General features: G+C 48.8%; 1 long non-coding RNA gene across 2 annotated transcripts; it reads left to right on the top strand.

The window, feature by feature from the left end:
* Positions 1 to 4,492: 4,492 nt before the first annotated feature.
* On the top strand, positions 4,493 to 17,454 carry LOC112913948 (uncharacterized). 2 transcript variants are annotated; one of them, XR_011996101.1, is made up of 5 exons: positions 4,493 to 4,583; positions 8,882 to 9,097; positions 9,805 to 9,919; positions 10,218 to 10,295; positions 13,648 to 17,454. It is a non-coding gene; the product is annotated as an uncharacterized lncRNA (long non-coding RNA). The 2 variants fall into 2 exon arrangements; XR_011996100.1 differs by lacking the exon at positions 10,218 to 10,295 and having other exon boundaries at positions 8,882 to 9,022.
* The last annotated feature ends 1,691 nt before the right edge of the window (positions 17,455 to 19,145 follow it).

The following is a 19,145-nucleotide window of genomic DNA, read 5'->3' as shown; positions in this document are numbered from 1 at the left end:
TCAGGCAGAGGGAGAAGCAGGCTCCATGCAGGGAGCCCAATGCAGGACTTGATCCTGGGTCTCCAGGATCATGCGGGGGGGGGGGGGGGGGGGGGGGGGGGGCAAAGGCAGGCGCTAAACCGCTGAGCCACCCAGGTGTCCCTCTTTCTGCTTTTCATGGTGCTTTCCTAGCCACACCTCTTGAGGTGTTCCTGACGACCCTGTAAATCACAGAACCCCAAAGCCTTCTTCATCTCTTCTTATGAGTGGAAACCAAGGCAGGAGAGATGACAGCTGTAAGGCAACACCTCTGTTGGTCCCAGAGCTGGGACACTCTGGCCCCCCTGCAGTTTCAACTCTTGGTTACTGGAAATCTTTAATTGTCCGGGTTTCCTTTCCTGCCCTCAAAAGTGGCAGCTAAGAAACCTAACTGAATCTCTGCAAGCTCAGGATTACCTTTCAGAATGAAAACAGTGGAGAGCAAAGTGATTCGCAGCCTACAGACCCCCTCCAGCCCATGTGGCCTCCTCACACACCGTTGGGCCCTGGGCGCTGGAAAGGCGACCCAGGGTGAGGGGCACATTCCAGCTGGTTCCCCACAAGTGGGTGATGGTTGAAAAGGTCAGAAGGGCGCTGTTCTGGCCTGATATTCCGGCGTCAGCTCTGCTGCCGGATAGCTGAGAACACCTTGAACAAGGCAAGGTGCACCTCTGTTTCCTCATCTAGAACAGGATGGCTGGATTAGATTATGTCTCAGGTGCCTTGCTGATAACCCAAAAGGGACGTGCTTAAGGACAATGGTGACTCGTGATAGGCACTGGGGGAAAAAAAACACCCTTTTTTATTATGTAAAATTTCAAACCAAATTTAATGTCAACAAAATGATATGATGGACCCCCCATGGATGCTTAGCTTGTCCTTAACTGTTCTTTCTTGTTTCACCTGTACCTCTAACCCCTCCCGCTTGGTTATTTTGTACACTTTTTTTGGGGGGGGGGGTGAAATTTACAAATACTGAAATGCAGAAATCTTTTTTTTTTTTTAAGATTTTATTTATTTATTCATGAGAGAGGCAGAGACACAGGCAGAGGGAGAGGCAGGCTCCTTGTGGGGAGCCCCATGTGGGACTCGATCCTGGGACTCTGGGATCATGCCTCTAGCCCTCAGCCGAAGGCAGATGCTAGACTGATGAGCCACCCAGGCGTCCCTGAAATGCAGAAATCTTAACTGTAGCATGGACAAATAGATCTGCCCTTGTAAACTATACCTCTATCACCAGATAGAATATCTCCACCTTTCTAGAAAGTGGTCTCCTGTCCATCATGGGGAAATGCATCACTGAACTCGTGAGACAAACATGGATATGAGTTTAGCACACTGAGGGTTAGCACATGCTGTCTTCGGGCTGGCTTGGTCAAGTCGGATCTGCTGTCTTAAGTTCCTGTTCCCCTTCCTGCTTCTGTCCGCTCCTGCCATCCTGCGTGTCCCCAGAGGTGATGGCCTTCCGCATGGACTCTGTATTCTATTACAAGGCCTTTTCTACCCTGGTTGCAGATTCTTTGAAGCAATCTTTGGGGTGCTTGGCTGGTTCAGTCGGAGGAGCAAGTGACTCTTGATTTGGCTTCGTGATTTTGAGCCCCACATTTACTTATTTTTACTAAAAACAAATAAACTTTAAAAAGAGGAAAAAGCTCTCTTTTGTTTTTCCGAAACACACTTAGTCTCCAGGTTTTTTCTTTGGTTCTGGTCAGTTTTCCTTTCCTAAGACTGCTTGCTCATAAATGCTGCTGTTTCTCTCCTTAGAGCATTCTCACCTTTCTGTGTTTGGCCCATCATCTGAGTCCACCATCCTTTGTTTTGGACCATTTATACCCTGGACGCTAGTCACTGAGCTGTAACCCTAGCGTCCTCCGACCAAGGCCAAGCACTTGTTCAACAGTGAGCGGGTGAGGGAATGAATGCAAAGGACACGCTCTAGAAACACCTGCAGTCCACTAAGGAACACCAACCTGTCAGCTTGGCCATTTCTGGAGCACCTCTCTCTCTGTCTCAGCATTGAGCAAGAAGCTCTTTATCTGCCCCTTTGGAAGCCCCAGGATGTGAAAGGAAGGAGGCTGATTTACTGGCAAAATGTGACCCAGAGGACCATACTCCTCCCACCCCTCATCATTAAAAAAAAAAAAACAACAACACAGAGCAAGCTGGGCTATCGGGGATACTTCCTGTTTTCCTCTCTTGAAAGCATCCTGGATAGATGAAACAGGGATCAAAGGGACCGTCTGCCTCTGGGGCCCTGGGACTGGCTGAATGGCTTTTAACCCTCTGCTGTCTCCTGCGCCTGAGTGCCACAGGCACTTTACGCCTTCTATTTCCTGGGTAGATTTAACTTCTTGAGGGCAGGGGCCTTGCATGCATTCATTCATCAAACATTACTGTACTCTACTAAACGCTGGGCTTTGTTTGAGGACCTGGGGATACAAGGATGACTACGACACAGTCCCTGGCCTCATTCATCAAACAGCAATGATGGAAAGTGCTGACACGACGAAGCACTTTCTCTGTGTCCCACACTCACTACATGCTTTTCATGCGTTCAATCCTTACAAGCGTATGGGACTTAATGTGCCCATTTTACAGATAAGGAAAGCACAGCCTATGAAGTTTAAAGAACCTGTGACGGGCAGATGCCAAGGCTGAGGATAGAGTCCAGTGATCCAGAGACAGTGCAACCTGCCTTAGCTGTTAGGCTGGCCTGCCCTCTGCAGAAACTACCTCCGTGTCTGAAACGCAGGAGTGACTCATAGGTTTACAAACGCGGTTTATTGCTGGGCTTGGTCAGGTAGCTTCTGATGACCAGGTTTGTTTGCATCCCAGTTGTTGTACTGAACTGGACTAGAATGGCGGTGAGTTGGTTTGCAGCCTCTGAAGGCCCGAATTAAAGCCCAGAAACTAAGGGATCACCTTTGGCCCTTTTTGGGAGACAAAGAATGTTTCTGAAACAGATCAGTTTTCCTCTTTTTTTTTTTTTTTTCTTTTATGGGGGGTGGGGAGGGACATTTTAATAAAAAACTTGAGGGACTGTTGATAGGTAGTAATAGCAATCAAATGAACATATATACTGCGGAATTTTTTTTTTTTTAAGATTTTATTTATTCATGAGAGAGACACACACACAGAGGCAGAGACACAGGCAGAGGGAGAAGCAGGCTCCCTGTGGGGAGCCCGATGTGGGACTTGATCCCGGGACTCCAGGATCAGGATCTGAGCCAAAGGCAGACTGAGCCACCCAGGTGTCCCATTGAGGAAGTTTTCTAAGCCTCAGTTTATATCATCACTCGCATCCTCGCGACAATAATTGGTTTTGTTTTTCCATTTCTGGGGAGGCGCTGAGGCCCAGACTGGTTCGTTAGCATACCCCAAATTGCACAGCTAGACAGCACCAGGGGCTGATCCTACGTTCGACTAACTTGAAAACCTACACTTTAATCATACTGTCTCCCTGATGCTGCTGAAACTTGGCAGAGGGAGGAAGGAACTTCCTTCCTGCTATCTTCCTGACAAACTGTTAAGTGGCAGGTGAAGATACGATACCAAGTAACCTTGAGAGCTGTTGGTGAGGGACGCTGGCGCACAGGATCTTCAGGTGCTTCCGATCTGCAATTCTATCTCTTTAAGACCCAGAGCTCCCATGCCAAGGCTGTTCATGATCCTAGGAGATTTCAGGGGTGGGGAAACTGGATTGAACGCGCTGACATACAACAAGCAAAAAAAGACCTCAGCATTTTTGCCTCGCCTCGGTGGCTCCTGCCTTTTTTTTTTCCCCTTCTCCCTCTCTCATTTATTTATGACTCTGCTACTCCCTGGCCCTGCTGCTGTGTCAACACTGATAAAAGCAAATCTCCCCACAAACAGGTGCAGCCAGAGCTGCCCCTTGGACAGCTGCCAGGGAATGTGATCGCTCAGCTGAGGTGACCTGCCCCTGCCCAACCCCCTTCTCGGGTTCCAGCCCAGGGCATGTGTCCTTGGGCAGTTAATGTCTGTGTTCAGAGCCTGGTATCTGGGTTGGCATCACAGACTGCAGATAGCAGATGTGGCTGGGGTGGGGTGGGCCTGTGCAGGACCAGAGGGGTGGGGGCCTCCACGAGTTATCTATGTATTTTTCCCTTTGGTTTCTTCTGAAATTCAGATACCACCATGTCACCCAGTTCCTCCCGCAAGTATCTGAAAATCTTTCCTAGGAAGATCACTGCCTGCTTTTTGTAGGTAACAATTTTTTTTTTCCAGGCCTACCCATTTCCACACTCACACATACACTTGCAATGTAATGATCCGAAAGACATGATCCGAGTACCTCCTGGGGTTTCCTTGAGGGGGTCACCTAAAGAAACACTGGGTGAGCCAACCCTGTTATCCAGGGTGCATTTTGATGCTCCCAAGCCATGTGACTTTGCCTCTGGTTTGTAAAAGCGGAATTTCATCCCCCACTCCCCTCCCCACCCCCCCGTTTCAGTGTTTTGTCCCCAAGCATCATTTCCCCACCTCCCGAGGGCACCAGCCTTTCCGGAAATGCCCGAGCTCCGCCGGCAGCCTCCACCTCCCGGGGGGTGAGCGGGGGCACCAGGCGGGGACGGCAGCGGGCGGGCCGGGGCTGGGCCGCGCTGGGCGGAGGGCGGGGGCTGCAGCCCGCGGCTGGGGGGGGGGGGGGGGGGAGGTTGCTATGCAAATGCGCCGCGGCCGGCGGCCCCCTTTACCCAGGGGCCCTCCGGTTGCCAAAACAGACCATTCCCGAGAACAGTCGCCTAGAAACGGGCGCTGTCATAGCAGCCTCGGTGCAGCCCGAGCCAGCCGCGCGGCCAGGAGGAGCCGGGTCAGGGTGTTCAGACCTCCTGAGCACCCCCTCCCCAGCCCGTCTCCACCTCGGGGAGGGGAGTGGCGGCTCGGCCCCTCCTTGGAGCAGGGGAGGGCACTAATTGGATTGGAACACTCCAGAAACACACCAGCGGCTCCTCCCCGGGGTGGGGGGGGGGGAGGAGCGTGAGGGGGAGGCTTCAGACCGTCTTTGTGATGGGTCTCAGCCTCGCCTTCCCTGCGGCCTCGCCCGGCTGGGTCCCCACCAGCCTCTGCCCACCCAGCACCTTCGCAGCTCACCACGGACAGCTGGCGATAGGGCGGTGGAGGGGAGGGCGCAGACAATGACCAGATAACCAGAAAAACCTTCAGCAGTGATAAGGAGGGGTACACGATGCTCTAGCCAGTAATGAAGATACAGGGTCTGGCCTGCTTTGGAGGGGTTGGGGGGGGGGACTGCAGGTTCCTGCCGCTGCAGGCCTCTTCACCCCCCACGCCGGCCCCTCCTCTTGCCTCCTCCTTCCAGCCTGGGCAGCCTGGCCGTCCCTGCGCCCTGGGAGCGGGGACTTTTTCCTACCTTATTTGGCAGCACGAGAGCTTGTCATTTAAGTGGGTGTATCTTCCCTCTTAACAATTACACTACAGCATGAGCCTCGAAAAGGCAGGACCCGTTTCATTCTGGGATGGCACACCTTGGCCACCAGGAGCAAGACTGATTTTTAACAGATGGGCTTGAATGCCATGCTGGTGATCTTTATCACCTGGGGAGGCCTCTACTGTTGCCTTTGCAGCAACTGTTCTAGATTGGTCTTCAGAGACTACTTAAAACCTCAGGAAACCCAGGGTCTGGGGAGGGGAGGAGATTTCAGTGATAGCCTCAGGGACATTAGGCCGACAGTTGGGCTTACAGAGAAAGTGAGGGACTCCTCAGGTAGGCATTCCCTGGGGTCCAGATGCTCCTGCCAGGGGTGGAGCTCCAGCCTCACAGGGATGGGAGGACAGCCTTGTTCCTGGGTGCTGGGCGAGGGAGTCTCCTTCATGAGTCACAAGAGGCCTTGGGAGCCATGTGGATTGTATAAACATAAAGTCTTCCTTCAATCTTGTTTAGTAAGGCAGCATGTAAATGTGTGACCTCTCCCCTTTCTCCTTTCCTTCCTCATGTGTGGAGTGCCTACGCTGTGCCAAGCACTGGGGATCCACAGAATGATAAAATTGATACCATTCTATATTTGTAAGGAGGAAAACAATGTGTAGTATAAGGGACATTTGCCATGCATTATGAGTACCAGTACTTTTTGATGAACTTTCCTGTGTTTGTGGGGTTTCCCTACATCATAAATCTCACTTCTCTGAAGGAAAGGCCAGAAATTTACTTTCTCAGACTCCTTTGCAAAAAGGTGTCGGCAGGTGACTTAGGCTCCACGGATCAGAAACATCCACGTGAGGTTTTTTTTTTTTTTTTTTTTTTTTTAATTTATGATAGTCACAGAGAGAGAGAGAGGCAGAGACACAGGCGGAGGGAGAAGCAGGCTCCATGCACCAGGAGCCCGATGTGGGACTCGATGCCGGGTCTCCAGGATCGCGCCCTGGGCCAAAGGCAGGCGCCAAACCACTGCGCCACCCAGGGATCCCCCACGTGAGGTTTTGATTTGTAATAGAGCAACAGGAAGCAGTCATCCTAGGGAAGGGGGGTACAGGAAGAGGCATCTGGCCTTCAGAGCAACAGGAGGGGATGTTCAAAGGTCCAATTTCCACCATTGGTGAAGGGGGTGAGTTGAAGCAAGTTGTCAAATTCGTGTTGATAGCTGTCGTGGTGGCTTGACTAGAAAAGTATCATCCGTGAATTCTGAGCCTCTGTGTTTATCTTCCCTTCTGGATTCTGTGAGCCGCTGAATATTTTGTTTAAAGATTTTATTTATTTGAGAGAAAGAGCACATGAGCGTCTTGGGGGAGGGGCAGAAGGAGAGGGAGAAAAAGAAGACTCCCTATGCAGGGGTCAATCCCATGACCTGGAGATCATGACTGAGCCAAAATCAAGAGTCAGTTGTTCAACTGACTGAGCCACCCAGGCGCCCTTTGAATGCTTTTTAATAAATTCCTTTTCTGTTAGAGTGGATTCTATTGTTTGCAACTAAGAACCCCGATACAGATGGGTGGATGAATGAATAGGTGGATGGATGCGCAGGTTGTAGGGTGGGTGCATAAAGGATGGATGAATGGGTGGGTGGAAGGGTGGATAAAGGGTGGGTGGGTAGACAGGCACCAAAATACGGAGTGATTTTTGAGGGATGGGACTGTAGGGTTTTTTTTCTCTTAGGTTCTCTGTATTTTCTTTTCCTTCTCTTCCTCCTCCTTTCTTCTTCTATAAAAGCATGTTACTGGCATAATAATCAAGTTATCCGAGGGGCATCTGGATGGCTCACTTGACTGAGGCTCAACTCTTTGATTTTGGTGTAGGATCTGGAGATCAAGCCTGTGTCAGGCTCCACACTCAGCGGGGAGTCTGCTTGGGATTCTCTTTCCCTCTGCCCCAACACCCACTCATGAGCACACTCTCGCTCTCTCTCTCAAATAAATAAATAAATAAATAAATAAATAAATCTTTAAAAACAAAATAATAAAGGTATCAGAAACCAACATCTGGGGCACCTGGGTGGCTCCGTGGTTGAGCATCTGCCTTCGGTTCAGGTGGGGATCACGGGGTCCTGGGATGGAGTCCCACATCAGGCTCCCCACAGGGAGCCTGCTTCTCCCTCTGCCTGTGTCTCTGCCTCTCTCTCTGTGTCTCTCATGAATAAATAAATAAAATCTTAAAAAAAAAAAGTGAAAGAAATCAACATCTAGAAGAGCTCACAGCTCAGGGAAGGTAAAAGCCAGCCCCAAATACTTGGGGTTCTAAGCCAGTATGAGCTCTGGAGGGGCCCCGACTCTGGACTTAGATCCCACTGTCTCAACAAGCCTGCCCTGGCCACCCGCAAAACATCTTTTTTCCTCCTCTGAACCCCACACCCAAGGCTTTACCCACCAATCAGGGGCACGTACTGGCTCATCTTGCTTTGTGACATTTTCCTATTGTTACCCAACGATCCTATTTTACCTTGAGCAAGAATGACACACACACTTGTGACTCATCTCATATTCTTCTCCCCTCTCCCATCTCTGGCTTCCAGCAGCTCTGACTGTCCCTTGACTGGCAAGCACCACACCACGATCTTGTTCTACAGCTATGTTTCACATGTCCTGTCCCATTGCCCAGCAGAGATTGTCAGTTCCACAAAGGCTGGGATTAAACTTAGGTGATTTTTGTAAACTCCATTCCCCATGGCTTTGTGGGAAGGATTTTAAGATATGCCTATAGAAGATGAGGATTATACGGTTTCTTTTCACCTCGACTTTCCATAGTTAACTTATTTTTTTTTTTATTTTTTAAGATTTTATTTATTCATTAGAGACACAGAGAGACACAGAGAGAGAGGCAGACACACAGGCAGAGGGAGAAGCAGGCTCCCTGCAGGGAGCCCAGTGTGGGACTCGATCCCAGGACCTCAGGATCACGCCCTGAGCTGAAGGCAGACGCTTAACCGCTGAGCCACCCAGGTGTTCCTAGACTTATTATTTTTAAGTAAGCTCTATGCCCAATGTGAGGCTTGAACTCATGACGCCGAGATCAAGAGGCGCATGCTCTACAGACTGAACCAGCCAGGTGCCCCATTCCATAGTAAAATTAGAAGCTTTTGCAGGCAGGGCCCTTTTCATCCTTCCTTCCTTCCACACTTAATGTCTATGATATGCCAGGTAGTTACAGTTTAATATCAAGAAACAGATATAAATAGGCAAATAAGTGGAGAAAAAAAAAAGTGACAGAAGAGCTTGGATAGCCGAGTGTGCAGGGGAGAGGAGCGTGATTGGTTGGGAGTGGAGAAGGGTTTTTCATAGGCATAATAATCAAGCATTTATTCTAGGACAGCTCTGTTCTCAGTATTTAACATATGCTCATGGGCTTAATCCTCAAAATAGCAACATGGCAAGTACTGTTGTTCCTTCCATTTTACAGGTGAGGAAACTAAAGCCCTGGGATGTTTAATGTCATATAGGGCGGCTGCAGAGCTAGGATGTGCAGAGTGGCCTCTGGGCTCTAACATCAGTGAGCTTCACTGCTGCACCGTACTGCATGGAACAGATTCTGGAAGGCTGAGTAAGTGAACACCAAGCATGGAGGCCTTCTACACAGTCCAGGCGATGGAGGACTGCCCGTTCATTCATCTCAGATGTGGGTGCACAGGGGAATGGTATGGTGCGAGGCAGGGGCTGGGGGTGGTCACTCAATAATAGGAGAGAACCCACTACCCAGGCTTGGATGTTAGTTCTCTTTGTTTCTTGAAAGGTGATTTCATTGCAAGTTCAAACCTCTTGCATTATCTCCTCTCTAGACCACTCTCTCCACTGCTGGCCTGCTTCTTACCCCAACTGCTGTAATGGCTCTTGGGCATCTAGAATCAACCTTTTCCTCAAAAAAACAAAAACAAAAACAACAAAAAAAACATAAACAGAAACAAACCCACATATGCCCTCATACCCCGTGCCCCCGCCCCCCTCCACTGACCTGTCGCCTTCACCAAGCCCTTTGGCTTCCAATAATCTCCCCCACGCTACTTTTGGCCAATCCCATTGAATTTTGGTACTTCCCCTTGTACCCCCCTCACTGCTCTGACCCAGAAGACAGACTTGGGAGATGTGTCCTCCTCTGAACTGCTCTGGCAGTGGGGTCTCAGCCAGTTGTCTGCCCAGGGGCTGCCGGGTTATTGCACGAAGTCTCTGTGTCTATTTGTACTACAAATATTGTCTGCCGACTGTATAAGTAATGTCTGGGTATAACTGTGCTGCTGCCTTTCAGCTGTGCTGAATCCCTGGTCGTGTTTCCACTGTGAATTTCCCTGGTTGACTAAAACCCTAAATAACAGCCCCTTTCATTTGCAGGATTGCAACAATTTCCAAAGGAGAAGGGAAAGGAGTCCTCCTGCTGGAGCAGGTTGGAAGCCACTGAGCCAGGCTGTCATCCCGGCTCAGCAGAGACCGAGTCATGAGACCTGAGGTCAGGTTCCAGCCCCTCCCCTGGCTGGTTGGGTGATCTTGGGGGGAGTCCCATGTGACTTAGAGAACTTCGGTTTCCTTATCCCGGAGGGAGTGGAGATCATGAAAATTATTTGACAGGATTGTCAAGGAGATTAAATGAGATAGATCAAGGGTTTTGAAAACTGTGAAGTGCGGCACAAATGAAGGGATTGTTGTGGGGCATCTAAGAAGCTTACACATATTGTCAGCTTCTCCAGGGCAGGGACAGTCCCCTCAATGACTCCTGTTGTCCCCATCACCTCTTGCCCTCAATGCAGGTCCTTGAGATGACCTCATATAAACACCACCAAGTGACTAGCACAGTGGCCCAGCGCACAGAAGGGGCTTAATACATGGTAGGTGGTATGCATGCATGTGCTTCTGGTTCAGATCCTCTCTCTGCCCTTTGCTGGGTTAGGGAGTGTGACCGTGGGCAAGGTCAGCACTGACAGGCCCTCGTGTCCTTGTCTACCACATGGCTGATGGGACAGCAGCTAGTTGGTGAGGTGGCCACAAGACTCAAGGAGCTTTCTGTGTGACAGCCAGCCCCAAACCAAGCACTCCATGGGCAGCAGCTGTGGGTTTACTATTATTTACTGAGCGATGCTTTCAGAAATGGTGTGAGAAGGTCACCAGGCTGGGAAGGAGGAAATCTAGCTCCTGGTTTTGGTTCAGAGTCAGCAAAGGACTTGAGAGACAGTGAGACACTTGGGTGCAGCCCCTCAGGGTCAGCACAGAGGAGGTAGCCGTATATAAGCTGGCCCGCATCTCCCCCAGGTGTAGGCTAGCTCCCCAGAGCAAACTCACTGGGGAAAGGGGCACATACTGAACCTGTGGATAAATATCACGGTTGTCCAACATGCAAACGTTCCTGTTTGCATCCTTTCCCACCAGAGCAAGAAAGTCTGTCTCCCTATGCCCCAACCCATCGACATTTTTTAAGTTTCAATTTTATGAATTTTTTGACTAGGTCATATTTGCAGATGGCACAAAATTTTAAAAGGTGCAAAGCGGCAGGGCCCTTGGCTGGCTCAGTCTGTAGCACATGTGACTCCTGATCTCAAGGTTGTAAGTTTGAGCCCCACATTGGGTATAGAGATTACTTAAAAATAAAAAATAAAAAAAGAAGAAAAGAAGGTGCAAAGGGGCATACAGTGAGCAGCAGCCTCCTCACCCCCATTCCAGCCATCCAAGTATCTTTTTCAGAAACACAAACTTTGATTTCAGCATATCTGACAAGTGGAAAATGATATCAGGCTAAATAAATCTAACTATTTAAAGAAAATTGTACAGAGGTGCCTGGGTGGCTGTTGTTTAAGCATTTGCCTTTGGCTTAGGTCATGATCCCAGGGGCCTGGGTTCAAGTCCTGAGTAGGGCTCCCTGCTCAACCGAGAGCCTGCTTGTCCCTCTGCCTCCTGCTCCCCCTGCTTGTGCTCTCTGTCTCTGTCAGATAAATAAATTCTTAAAAAAAGAGGAAAATTTCATGTTTAAAGTTTTTTAAAAGATTTATTTATTTTAGAGAGAGAGAATGAGATCATGGAGGGGGAGAGGGAGGGGAGAAGGAGAGAAGCAGACTCCCTGATGAGCACAGAGCCCCATGTGGGGCTGGATTCCACCACCCCCTGAGATCAGAGCCTGAGCTGAAATCAAGAGTTGGACACTTAACCTATTGAGCTGCCCAGGTGCCCCTGTTTAAAATTTTTCAAAAAATTATTTTATTTTTATTTATTTTTTAAAAAGTTTTATTTATTTATTCATGAGAGAAATGGAGAGAGAGAGAGAGGCAGAGACACAGGCAGAGGGAGAAGCAGGCTCCATGCAGGGAGCTGGGCGTGGGACTAGATCCTGGGACTCCAGGATCCCGCCCTGGGCTGAAGGCGGGGCTAAACTGCTGAGCCACCTGGGCTGCCCCCGACAAACTATTCTATAGCATAAGGTTTGTACCTCTTAATCACCTTCATCTGTTCTGCCCACCCCCCACCACTCCTCCCCTCTGGCAACCACAGGTTTGTTCTCACTATTATTTTTATGTGAAAACACACCAGAATAAATTTTAGAGTAGAATGTATCTGAATGAACTCTAAGATGAAACCAGAAACTTCAACAAAATTTTATGTTCAGGGGTGGGGCGGGGTGGAGACCTGCTCCTGGCTCCTACCTTCTAATGGGGGGAAACTCTGAGTTAGCCTATAATGTGTAAACCTTTTTTTTTTTTTTTTTTTTAAGATTTTATTCATTTATTCATGAGAGACACACAGAGAGAGAGGCAGAGACACAGGCAGAGGGAGAAACAGGCCCCCTGCAGGGAGCCTGATGCAGGAATTGATCCCAGGACCCCGGGATCAGGACCTGAGCTGAAGGCAGCCACTCAACTGCTGAGTCACCCACGTGTCTCCTCTAACATGCAACCTTGACAATGCCCCTGCTTCTCTGGGCTATCTGGGTCCTCCTCTCCCCCCCTCCCCATCACCTGTGTACAGTCCTTCCCTTGCACCTCTTCCCTTCCATAGCCTGGCCACCACCTTGTTGCCTGACCTTCAGTAAGTCACGTACACTGTGGGCTGAGGTTTCCCTCCCTTGTGAAAAAGAGGGCTTGGACCGGGCCCATTCCAGGTGAAACATTCCAGGACTAATCAACTAATTCACATTAGAGTGTAGATGACTGATAAAGCTTAATGTATTACCTCTCCCGTGGGTGGGAGTATTTTAAGAGATGCAATTTCTCATCCCCAAAGAATGAAGGTGCGTGGTGCAATTGCAGACATGGTCACAGGTGGGTGGGGATGATGGGGGGGGAGGAGGTGCCTTTTCTGGCTTTTCTCCAGGGGTCACTGAGGGGTGGGGGCGCTGCTCCAGCCAGGGGTGGTATCAGCCCTGAGGGGGATGTGCCTTTTGGGTTTCCCTCCAGAGCTTACACCATACTGATTTCTCTCTGGCAGTGGGCAGGAGCAGGGTTTTGTCATACAGAAAAATCCCTCATCAGGGAAACCCACGTGTGTGGCCTAGGAAACTACCCTGTCGCCCGGAGCACAGGGTGCGGTGGGGCGTTTGGCAGCTTGACTTCCAGGTTCACAGGTCAGTTCTCAGCGTGGGCAAGTGAGGAGACCTCCGTTGGAGGGCCATCAGCTCTCTGCCAGAGCAGGTGGTCCTGCCACACCTGGATTCAGGACATCTGCTTTTTGCCCAGGGAGAATGGCTTTGCCAAATACTGTCTGGTTTCATTTTCTGTAGGAGGTTTGGTTTGGCTTCTGAATTTTCAGGGTGGGCACGAGAGGGGGGTGGCCTGCAGCTGCCATTAGCCCTTCAGAAGTAAGAAAAGCATGTGATTTTTTTTTTTAAGATTTTTATCTATTTATTTATTCATGAGAGACAGACAGAGAGAGAGAGGCAGAGGGAGAAGCAGGCTCCATGCAGGGAGCTCGATGCAGGTCTCCATCCTGGGTCTCCAGGATCAGGCCCTGGGCCAAAGCCAGATGCTCAACCACTGAGCCACCCGGGCTGCCCAGGGCATATAATTCTTGATCTCAGGGTTGAATTCAAGCCCCACATTGGAGGTAGAGAAGAAAGGAAGGAAGAAGGGAGGGAGGGAGGGAGGGAGGGAGGAAGGAAGGAAGGGGAAAGGAATTTATTTCTCTGGCTGGTGAAGTTTAGGGTGAGTGGCCTTGTATAGGACGTAGTGCTATAACCCAGTTCATCTTCCCTTTCAGCTCCCTCTGAGGTACCATGGGGTCTCACCTGATGTCTGGGTCTCCCTTCATTTTTTTTTTTTTTTTTTTTTGGGCCTCCCTTCAGTGGAGGCAGTGGGGGGTCAGTCTGTGCTCCAGGCAAGGGAGTGGTTAGGCGGGAACAGAACACTAGGGCAGGGGTCAGCAGTCCCTACTCTGTTGGCAGTGCTAACGGGCTCGGACCAGCCCGAGGATGGACACGTCTCACTCTCCACCAGAATCGCCACCATCCTACCCCTTCTTCTCTCTGGAGCAGGGCAGCTTCTCAAGACCTGTCAGTGCTTAACCCATGAACCTCACCATGGAGCGCACAGAGCCCTGGACCCTCCTTTCTCAGAGCATGGTGTGAGACTAGCTGCATCAACTTCACCTGGGAGCCACTTAGAAATGCAGAATCTCGGGCGGACTGTAGTCCACTGAATCAGAATCTGGATTTTTCCAAGATACCAAGTTGATTACATTAATGTCTGAGAAAACTTGGTCTGGATGATGCATGCCTTGGGGAGGTTGGAGGAAAGAAATTGAAGCTCCCTAAGAGGACCTCCTCTGAGAGGGAGACTCATCCACAAGCCTGGTTCGATGGAAGGAAGTGAACACAGAGGAAAAGGCTGAGGAAGGCACTCCAGCAAAAAAACCTGCTGAAATAGGCAGGTGCCTTTAACGTTTTTAGTTTAATTTTAATTTTATTTTTCATAGGCAATTCACTCACATGGTTAAAATTCCAAGGATGCAGAAGGATACGTCAGACAGCTTCTTTCCCACACCTGTCTCCCAGCCATTTCCTCTCTCAAAAGCAACGTGTGTTACTAGGCGAGAGGTATAAGATATTATGCAAATAAAACTCTGTGTGTGTTCTTAACTTACCAACCCCTTTTTAAAAATTCAAATGGTAGTTTGCCATACATAGTGTCTAGACCTTGCCTTTTTCTTTTTTTTTTTTTTAAGATTTATTTTTAAGATTTTATTTATTTATTTGAGAGAGAGAGAGAGAGAGAGAGAGCAGGAGCTGGGTGAGGATCAGAGGGAGAAGCAGGCTCCTGGCTGAGCAAGGAGCCTGACATGGGGCTCTATCCTAGGATCATGACCTGAGCTGAAGGCAGATGCTCAACCGACTGAGCCACCCAGGCACCCCTATTTTTATTTGAGAGAGAGAGAGAGAGAGAGATTACAGCTGTGCACAGTGGGAAGGGGGAGAGGGAGAGAGTGTTAAGTAGACACCCTGCTGAGCATGGAGCCTGATGTAGGGCTCTATCTTATGACCCTGAGATCAGCACCTGAGCCCAAATCAAGGTCGGAAGCTTAGCCACCTGAACTACCCAGGCACTTCTAGACCTTGCTTTCTTCACTTCATAGATCTTGGACATTGTATATCTATATCTATATCTATATATCTATATCTATATATATATTATATATCACATGCAAAGAATGCCCCAGGTTGTATTCCAGCTGAATGTTATTCCACTTGAAGAAGACACCTTAACTTATGTTGCCAGGCCCCCACTGATGGACTTCATCATATGTATGTATAGAAGTGTGTGTATGTATGTATTTTTTATGCAGCTTAATCGTAGACTTGTAGAATCTGGAAGGTCCACATTCCCACCCTGCTTAGGAATTCTTTTAGAGTATCCTCCTGCACTTCGATGACAGAGGTCAATGTCACCTCCTCTGGGAAGTGCCACCTCCCTCTCCCTCCCATAGCTTTGCCAGAGCTCTAATTACCTGTTAGTATTTAGGCAAAGGCAGAATAACAACCGCTTTTGTATACTCTTGAACCATCTCATCATAGCACATAGTAGGTGCGCAACCAAGGTGAACAGAATTGAATTGACTATCCCTGAGAGGAAAATCCTCCAAATCCGGCTGCCAGATCCCTCTAGTGACAGAGACCTCACTGCCTCAAATGCCCATTCTGCCTTTCAGAGGCTGTATCAAAAGTCCTGGATGAAGCAAAATCTGTTTGCCAATGACTTTTATTCCCAGGTTCTAGTGCATCTTCTCAAACAACATGGAAGTTGAATGCCTTTATCAGGTATTTAAGATACCCATCTTTCTCCAAACCAAATACTCCCAGTTTTCTATGGGTCCTGGTTCCACAGCCTTTCCCTTGTCACCACATTTTAAAATCTTTGTTCTGTGTATGCCAAACCTCTTATCTTATAATATGCTCTCTATATTTGATTAGAAGACTTCCACACTTTTATTGGAATTTTTTATTTTTACTTTTTTGGAATTTTTTTAAAAGATTTTATTTATTTATTCATGAGAGACATACAGAGAGAGAGAGGCAGAGACACAGGCAGAGGGAGAAGCAGGCTCCATGCGGGGAGCCTCATGTGGGACTTGATCCCAGGTCTCAAGGATTACGCCCTGAGCTGAAAGGAGGTGCTCAACCACTGAGCCACCCAGGCATCCCTTTTTGGGATTTTTTAAAAAAAGATTTTATTTATTTGAGAGAGAGAGAGAGAGATGGGATGCCTGGGTGGCTCAGCAGTTGAGCATCTGCCTCCAACTCAGGTCATGATTCTGGCTTCCCAGGATCGAGTCCCATGTTGAGCTCCCTGGGTGGAGCCTGCTTCTCCCTCTGCCTGTGTCTCTATCTCTCTCTGTGTCTCTCATGAATAAATAAAATAAAATCTTTAAAAAGAGAGGGAGAGAGAGAGAGCACATGTAGAGGGAGGGGCAGAGGGAGAGAGAAAAACAGACTCCCTGATGCGAAGGGAACAGGATACAGGCCTCGATCCCAGGACCCTGTGATCATGACATGGGCAGAAGGCTAACAGACACTCAACCGACTGAGCTAGTCAGGTGCCCCTCGAATTTTAAAAAAGTTTTATTTATTTAAGTAATCTCTACACCAAACTTGGGGCTCAAACTCACGACCCTGAGATCAAGAGTCATACACTCTTCTGACTGAGCCAGCCAGGCACCCTGGAATTTCTAATATAAATGCTGAAATGAGCCAAGTCAAAATCAACCCCATGGCACACCACCACTGAGGTTCCTCTACATTGATCTGCATTCCTTGGGTTGAAAGCAATGAGGTTAGCCCTCCATTTTTTTTTTTTTAAGATTTTATTTATTCATGATAGACACAGAGAGAGAGGCAGAGACACAGGCAGAGGGAGAAGCAGGCTCCATGCAGGGAGTCTGACGTGGGACTCGATCCTGGGACTACAGGATCACGCCCTGGGCCGAAGGCAGGTGCTTAAACCTCAGGGCCACCCAGGCTGCCCAGCCCTCAACTTTTTAGTGTGACAGCTAATATGCTGGCTAATGTAGAAACTGTCAGAGGAGCGAAGGTTGAGAGTAAAAGTAGAGCACCAGCTGTGGAAAATAGAATGGCAATTCCTCAAAAATTAGACATAGAATTACCATATGATCCAACAATCCCACTCCTGAGTATATATCCAATAAATTGAAGGCAGGGAATCAAACACAATTGCACACCCATGCTCATAGTGACATTTTCACAATAGCCAAAAGGTGGGAGCAGCCCAAGTGTCTATTGATGGATGAATGGATAATGAAAATGTGGTCTATATATACGATGAAATATTATTCATCATTAAAAATAAAATTCTGACACTTGCTACAACATGGACGAGCCCTGAAGACATATTGAATGACATAAGCCTGACACAAAAGGACAAATATTGTACGATTCCACCTGTATGAGGTATGTGGAGTAGACAAATGGATGGGTGGTGGTGATGGTTGCACAGCACTGTGAATGTACTTTATGCCACAGAATAAAGTATACTTGAAATAAACCATATACTTGAAAATGGTTAAAATGGTCAATTTTGTGTTGTGTGTATTTTACCACAAGTAACAAACAAATGGAGCAGCAGGCTGTTGAGTGGTGGGAAAGGCCTGGCTCATAGGCCAGATGGACAGCTGAGTCAGGATGAGCTGGAGAGTAGGTTGGCCCTGTCAGAACCAAGAGGAGATGGAAGAGGAGACTCAGCCTGCCCTGGTGAGCCTTAAAATCCAGGCTGAGAAGCTAGGATTTGACATCCTCACTGAGTCACTCCTTGGGGTTTAGCCCTTGTCTCTTTGGAATGAACAATTTCCTGGGAGTGGGGTAGCTCAGGAGCTTGATAGCTAGCTTAATAAGTTAGTGAGGATAGGTTTGCTAGTTGGCCATTAGTCGTGGGCTTATGGTCAGAATGAGGACAGGTGGCACAGCACACTGCCTGGCGAAGTCTGGAGGAGGAAGGTTTGAAAGACCCCTCATTGTCCCAGGAGCCTCATAACTCTGGACTCATGATTTCTCCATTCACTGTCTACATGCTTGTAAGTGTTCTATCCCTCAGTTTCCTCATCTATAAACTGGGGATAATAGTGACCTTGTATAACGGGTATAAAATAAAAAATGTACATGCTAAATGTTTGTCACTTTTCTATTCCACCCTCCCTGCCAAGGCGGAAGCCTGACCTACTAGGATGCTGTTTCAGGTGAAGTAGGCAGAGCAAAGCCCAGGGTAGGTGAAATTTCTTTCTTTCTTTCTTTTTTTTTTTAATCTGAGGAAAACTACAGATTTTTTTTGTTAAGATTTTATTTATTTATTAGAGACACACAGAGAGACAGGGAGACAGGCAGAGGGTGAAGCAGGCTCCATGCAGGGTTCCTGATGCGGGACTCCATTCCAGGTCTCCAGGATCACGCCCTGGGCTGAAGGCAGCGCTAAACCGCTGAGCCACATGGGCTGCTCTGAAATTTCTTTAAATAAAAAAGGGGTGGAGGTGCCTGGCTGGCTCAGTCAGTAGAGCATACAACTCTTGCTCTTGGCATTGTGAGTTCAAGCCCTACCTTGGGCTTAGAGCTAAGAAAGAAAGAGGAAGGGAGGAAGGGAGGGAGGAAGGGAGGGAGGGAGGGGGGGAGGGAGGGAGGGAAAAAGGAAGAGAGGAAGGAAGGAAGGAAGGAAGGAAGGAAGGAAGGAAGGAAGGAAGGGAGACACTACAGGGGAGAGGAGGAGGGCAAGGGAGGGGAAGAGGGGAGTGGGGAGAGGGGAGGACAGGGGAGAGGAGAGGAGGCATGTGGGTGGCTCAGTCAATTAAGCATCTGCTTTCAGCTCCGGTCATGATCCCAGGGTCCTTGAATCGAGTCCCACACTGGGCTCCCTGCTCAGCAGGGAGTCTGCTTCTCCCTCTGCCCCTCCCGCTGCTCGTGCTCTCTCTCTCTCTCCCTGTCAAATAAATAAAATCTTAAAAAAAAAAAAGAAGGAAGGAAGAGAAAGATGACGTGGGAGGGAGGTAGACAAGGCCAGCAGAACCATAACTTCCTGTGTAGGTGTTGGAGGAGAGGGAGAGCAGAGGGGCTGGAGACGTTCAGTCCCTCTGTTGATATATTTTCCCCTTTGTGCTCCCTTGGGAGGTTTCCAGAGAACACCTATTGTGTTACTTTCCAAGCTGCATTAGAATCCTGAGCTGAATGCTGTCATAGACTTTGAGGTGACCCAATACATCTGGGT

This window comes from Vulpes vulpes, chromosome 1 (genome assembly GCF_048418805.1).
Source record: "Vulpes vulpes isolate BD-2025 chromosome 1, VulVul3, whole genome shotgun sequence".
NCBI lineage: Eukaryota > Metazoa > Chordata > Mammalia > Carnivora > Canidae > Vulpes > Vulpes vulpes.
Note: the sequence above shows the minus strand (reverse complement) of the source record. Positions and strands in the feature narration are given on the sequence as shown.